Genomic DNA, 6,756 nt, shown 5'->3' on the forward strand with positions numbered 1-6,756 from the left:
TTATTTTTTTATTAAAAAGGTTGAAGGTTCAGTCAAGTGTGCCCAAACTTTTGATGGTAGTGGTTTTACCTCAATTGTGGCCATCTTGTTACCAAACTCCTTTTGCATGGAAACATGAAAACAGTTCTGAGATCAGAAAGAAAAGGGCGAATTCAGCCAAGAGTGGTTGTTTTCCACCCGATAACCTCAGCTGAAGCTCAACCACATCTGGTTTGGATCAAAAACCCGAGTTGCGGAAAAAAAGAACAGAACTAAAATTGGCTCCAATGGCACGCATTCAATGCATCACACTGCGGTAGCCACTGCGACCCAGAAGGTCAGTTAGGGCTGCAAGATATATTAATTATTTGTAATATTTGGACACTACTGTACATTTCTTAAAGATCGTGTCATTAGTCTAGACTGAGTTTCGCAAATGGGAATGGTAATATTTTAATAGCATCTTTCATTTAAACATCAACAGTTTATAAACATATTCAAATAGTAAAGAGTTATTTATATTTGTAACACACATATATATATATATATATATATATATATATCAGGGATGTAAGGATTCACTGCAAGCCGGTTGAAAATCGATACAAATATGTGTAAATTCAAATCGGTTGAGATGTTAAACGAATCGCGATACATTTGGCGGGTGGGACTTCATATGAATGTATCTATGCGGGGAACTGACTGTCTTCAGATAAGTTTAGATGATATTTTCTTTCCATCTGGTCTCTGTATAATGCATATTAAAGCAGCTTTCATAAGCGCTGCGCTGCTTTGTTAACAGCGGTAACCAAGGAAACGCTGTATCTGCTGTCAGAGAGTGAATTTGCATCTCATTCAGAGCTTCTGCTGTTTCTGTTTCGTGCAGATGTTTTATGTAGTTTAGTTTCACAAAACTAAAGTCAGAGCATTGTTTTTGTTTTAAAATGTCAAATTATACAATCTAATTTAGATTTAAAAAACTACTCATGCTGCATGTATTCAGCATCTTTGTTTGGATAGTGATTCAAATGCAGTGGTTGCCTCTAATTTTAAATGGAAAGAGCACAGGCAAAGCCTTTGTTTATATGAAGAGGTTTTTTGTCTTATTTATTTGATTAGATTTGGGGTTTGTTTTAAAATTTCGTTTTGTTATTTGACATATTTCGGTTTCACAAAGAAATGTGCAGCATTGTGTCCAAGCAATAATATAATGACACCTTTTCATTTACAATTTGTCTTAAATCTAATTTTGTTAAAAAAAAAGAGAAAACCGAATCGTGAAATCAGTATCGTGAATCGAATCGTGAGTTGCGTGAATCGTTACATCCCTAATATACTGTATATATATATAATATTCCTAGCTATACCACCTGGCCCTAAGGTCAACTGGTACAAATTCAAGTTCTGTCTCCATTTTTGAGTCACTGCTGCAAACTTGATCTGACTGAGCGGAGACACATCAGCATCATTATCGAGTGTCTCCTTTCCTTATACCTTCCTCGAGACAACATTTGTGGGTGTTTGAAGTGACGCACAGGCTGAAACTCTGGTCTGTGAAGGAGGGACGCTCTGCACTGGTGCTGGCCCAAATATCTTTCAGCACACATCAAAGCCCAGTATCGATGTACCAAGCTCCTGTGCCAGAAATACCCCTCTCAAAGGCACAGCGCAGTAACCATGCCTTTTCTAAGGAGCTTTGTCAGAGTGCAAACTGCCTTACATCATGATTGGACGGTCCCGCAACCGTCATGTGACCAATAAACAAACCAGTTGATCATTATTCACTCAAATCTGTATTTAAATGATGATTTAGTTTGTAGACTGTTTGAATTACAGCTAATAAAACTACTGACTTCAGAGTTCAGGTCCATTTTCCAATATGGTTGTGCTCAAATGAATAAATTAAGCTATTTGCTCAATTAAAACTCACCTTAAATGGGATTATTCACCCAAAAAAAATTTACATTCAGTCACCATTTACTCACCTGTCTTTCTTCTGTTAAACACAAAATATGTTTTTAAAAACTGTTTCTTGCGATGCAATGGAAGTCAAAAAGAAGATATTTTAAAGAATGTTTCACCTTATCTTGTCCATAAACAAAACAACATACTAAGACCCCAAAGACTTTCATGGAGAACAAAAAAAAGGTTAAACATTCTTTAAAGTATCTTCTTTTTAGGAGTGAACATTATATAATTTTCATTTTGGGTTAACTATTCTTTTAAATAGTCTCAACAAGCCTGTTTACATCAAAACCCAATTAACACTCTTAAAAATAAAGGTTTTTAAGAGTGTAGATTCAGGTTGGTCTATTTGCTCACAAAAAACACCTTGCAGTTTTAAGGAATCTTACAAAATTAGTATCTTTACAACTTTCTATATTTTAAGGCGTTTGTTGGATGTCAGTACATGCTGCATTACTTTTCCTAACAATTTCAATGCCATGCTGACTTTCTCAACCCACAGTGAGATGCTGAAAACTTCCAGCTGAAGTTCCAACTGCAAGTCTTCAGAAGAAGGGTGAGGTTAGCCAGTTCATTCCTTGCGTCTATGTTTTTGCCATTCAAAAGTGTGAGGTCATGATTTTTTTTTCTTTAAGAAATTGATCTCATTCAGCAAGGCAGCATTACTTTTCCTAACAATTTCAAAGTTATGCTGACTTTCTCAACCCACCGTTGAGATGCCGAAAACTTCCAGTTGAAGTTCCAACTGTTTTCAGCAGAAGGGTGAGGTTAAACGGTTCATTGCTTGTGCCTGTTTTTGTTTTCACATAGATTAGAAGTTAGGAAATCTTGACAAGGTTCTTTAGAGAGAGAGAGAAAGAGAGTGACAGAGAGGTTCTACTGTTCTACAGCATTCCAACTTCCAGCTACGCCGGTGTGAAGCCAGGAGTCTGGTTACACTCCCTCTCAATGCCCTCTTTGTGTCAGTCGCAGTCTTTGGCCGCTCCAGCGCCTCACCACCCTACTGGCTCGTTTAGACGTCTATCAGCACGCTAATACACACACTGCAGTTCAAGCTCCAGTAAGTAGCTATTCTAAAGTGTGGACATACCGTGCAAAGGTCGCCCATCTCCTGCGCCAATGACGACCGTAATATACACATAACCCGGTGGGTGGGCCCGACAGGGCTGTCAACAGGTATGGAGCTCTGCGCCACTGCACTCATATGAGAGAGTTTGCAGGCCAAATACACTGAGTGCACATCAAATTATCACACAAATCCCTCCCGTCCAGTGATATAAGTAATATAAATATATAAATCAATAAGTGATATAAATCAGTAATACACACACTTAAACTTATAACAAAATGCTTGACAAATATACAGTCACACATTAATGTTCATGTTGCAGGATTACTTGAGAACAATGTGCAGTTGGTACCTTAAATAGCTATTTTGACCGGATATCTGAGGATCTGAAATGTAAATTAGCATATGCTATATTCTCTATGTACAATGCATATCTCACTTTTTTATTTGAGTGAATTTTTAGTAAAAATTGTGTAAAACAAGTGTTCATTTTAATGTAAGCAATTTTGCATAAATCTTATCTGCAGTCATTACATTTTATTATATATAGTGATACTGATGGATTTTCTTTTTTAAACGAAATATCAAAAAACGCATATACATATAAAATATTTTTGTTTGCATGTACAAAAAGCTTTTAAAATTTGTTTTAAATATTTTGACAACAACAACAATCATTATTATTTATTATTATTATTATTTATATATTTGTTATCATAAAATGTAGCATTATGTATATTTCAATAATAAAAATAATAAATAGATAAAACAAAAATATTACTAGTTGTTGTGATATATAAATGGAAATGCATTTTTCGATGTTTATTCTGATTATGCTTAGATTATCATGCTTATTAATCTAACTCTTATTTTACAAAGCCATTAAATTGGCCAATTGCCACCTTCCTGTCTAAATATTGTCATTGGCAATTACAAAATGATTAAAATGATGATAATAATAATAATATGCTTGATTTGACTCGTTAGTAATGTTTACACTACCTGACAAACTGCTTTTATGGTATATACTTAATATGAAACTTGGCTTTGTTAGCATCCCGACGATTGTGTATGGAAGCATATAGGTAGCGAAATTCAATTTAAAATGCAATATGCAAAACTTTGCTTTTCCAACAAAGGCAGGGTTTCTGCGGGGCATTGAAAATCATTAAAATTCATTAAATGACCTTTAATAACAGTCATTCAGGACTTCCGTTCAAAAACTCGGGAAGTCTTAATTAATTTCAAACAATTTTTTGTATAATTACTTAATTTAAATTAATGTAAATTGAATTTCGCTACCTATATGCTTCCATAATTGTGATCCATTATATTTGCATGCAATATGTGTAACATGAACACTGTAAATGTAAAGTGAGAAATCTCTAGATAATGAAAAGTAAAGTTATTGTTCTAGAAGTGACACAAATCCATTTTTCAGTGCAACAGAAGTTATGCACAGGACTAAATCAGATGCAATAAGCATTTTTCTGCCCCCATAAAGTTATTCTCCAAGACAATTACATTCTTTTCCGGGACCAAACTATCTGCAAAATCATGAAAGTAGAGAATCAGCAAGCTCCTACAACAACTCAAAGGCGTGCTTTGGCTTTTCAGCCAGTTCCACCACAGTTGCGTAAGAGTTTGCGTGACTTAAAAATATGTTAATTTGAGGAGTGGGGAGCGAGAGAAAACAAGCAAAAAGTAAAAAAAATCCCTGTGTTCTCATGATGTGAAAAAAGACTATATCAGATTACAATAACATACTCCCCCCGGCTCACCCCTCCCTCGTGTAAGCATCGCGTGAGAGCGTCGCCAACTCTCAACTTGATTATGATTAATACAAGAGTACTATTTCCATGCCAGACCCAGAACTATACACACCAAGCCCGAATCTTAAGGTGTCCCGACACATACAGAACTGGGTCAAATTCAGACTGTCTTTTGTTTGTGATGCAACGAACACAATGTTCTCATCATTATTCAACAGCAATTATTTCCAGCTATCAAACTTTTCGCATTAATTGTCACTTTTGCTCAGTTCTGTGACTCAAATGTCTTCAGTTCGAATCAAAGTGACAGAAAACAAATTGCTGTTGACTTTGAAACCACACTAATTTGGGCAGAAATTAAAATCAAGTTTTAAATTTTACATATTTGTTTGTTTTTACAGCAAATGGAACTGTCCCGTGATTCATTAGAAAGTCAGAGATAGCCTCAGGGAGTTATTTTGCAGACCAAAACATTAGTTCATAAGCTTTATTATGTGTGTGTATATGTAATATATAAATGTATGTGTAATACATAAATCTATTTTAATATACTGTATAGCGTTATATATATATTATTATTACTATGCGCAGTTCTAATGTTTAAGATATAATATGCATATATAAGCAACCTAGTCAACTTCAAACACAGTTTAGAACGTTCTATACAGCAAATGAAACACTGTAGCACTTGCTGCATGGAACGCGCTCCATTCTATTGTCAGAATGTTACAGTGAAACTTTACATAGCCGTTTGAAATCTTGTTACATTGTATAAATAACCTTGACGCGGCAGACGCGAGCGCGGTTTGAGCTTGAACGTGAGAGTTCCCACAAAAACTTACATTTTCTGAACGGGCTTCTTCCGTTTCTTGACCGCATATATACCGATACCCCCCGACATGGTTTTCTGGTGTCTCTGAGAAGTGTTCAAAATATGACTAGCATGTAAAACCCGTTTCCTTCAAATGTCGATGATAGTGTGCGTTATCCAGGTAAATCCTCTCACATGTACACAAAAAAAGAGGCGAATATTTTCAGTCCAGATATAATTCCTGTCGGCGTCGGTTCTTTAGACCGAAAGCAGCTTAAAATGAGGGCACAAAGTTTCCGAATGGCAATGGCGTGAGCTGAACAAATTTCCCTTCGTTCTTTTTAGTTTTTTTTCGACCTGTCATTCTCTAATGGCTCCGAACTCTCTCTTGCAGGCAGCGGACTGGCTGAGAGTTCTGAAAGCCGACTAATCAGAAGCGCGAGAGCGCTAGGCAGGTACGCTGGATACTTTGTGATTGGTTCAAAAAGTTTTCAGGAAATCATAAACACAGGAGCACTCTTAAGGTGGACTGAAGAAAATACAAGCAGCATTGCACCCTCACTCGACGGCTACACTTGCAGAGTTGATCAGTCTGTAAAGTTATTATTATTTTAAATACTTTTATTTCAGATTTCTTTACAAATATTTTTAAACTTGCATTAGGATAGTAATGTGTATTATAAAATACAAAATCCAGACAAAATAAAATATTTAGTGGAGTATTACTAGCATAATTAGTGGTCATTTACTGTAATCACATAAAAAGTTATGATTTATTGCGTTTGATATGTTTATCCATAGTTATTGTAGTTACTGTTACTGTTGTTATAGGCCTATAAGTGTTTGCACAATTAAGCCATGCCTAAAATATCTGAATGACATAGCATTACATAACAAAATATCAAAACAAATGGCATTTTTTAAAAGACAGTACAAGAGTATCTTTCAAGCAAAACATTTAACAAAACAAGTTTGTTTATAGTATGTTAATGTTGATGAAGCTATAGTTATACTGTTCAAAATGAAGACAAACAGTATAGTGACACTTTCTGGTTGTGAAACGCTCTGGATGACGTTCATAGCTAATGTGATGAACTACACCTGTGTGAACTTGAGGGGAACGGACTTCATACATCCCCTAAAATCACATTGGGACCAGT

The 6,756-nt window shown here is 35.5% G+C and overlaps 1 pseudogene; it reads right to left on the minus strand.

The window, feature by feature from the left end:
- LOC107653602 (aryl hydrocarbon receptor-like) overlaps positions 1–5,921 on the minus strand; it is a 61,221-nt pseudogene extending 55,300 nt beyond the window's left edge.
- Positions 5,922–6,756: the final 835 nt, after the last annotated feature.

This window comes from Sinocyclocheilus anshuiensis, unplaced genomic scaffold (genome assembly GCF_001515605.1).
Source record: "Sinocyclocheilus anshuiensis isolate Anshui unplaced genomic scaffold, SAMN03320099.WGS_v1.1 scaffold1079, whole genome shotgun sequence".
Lineage (NCBI taxonomy): Eukaryota > Metazoa > Chordata > Actinopteri > Cypriniformes > Cyprinidae > Sinocyclocheilus > Sinocyclocheilus anshuiensis.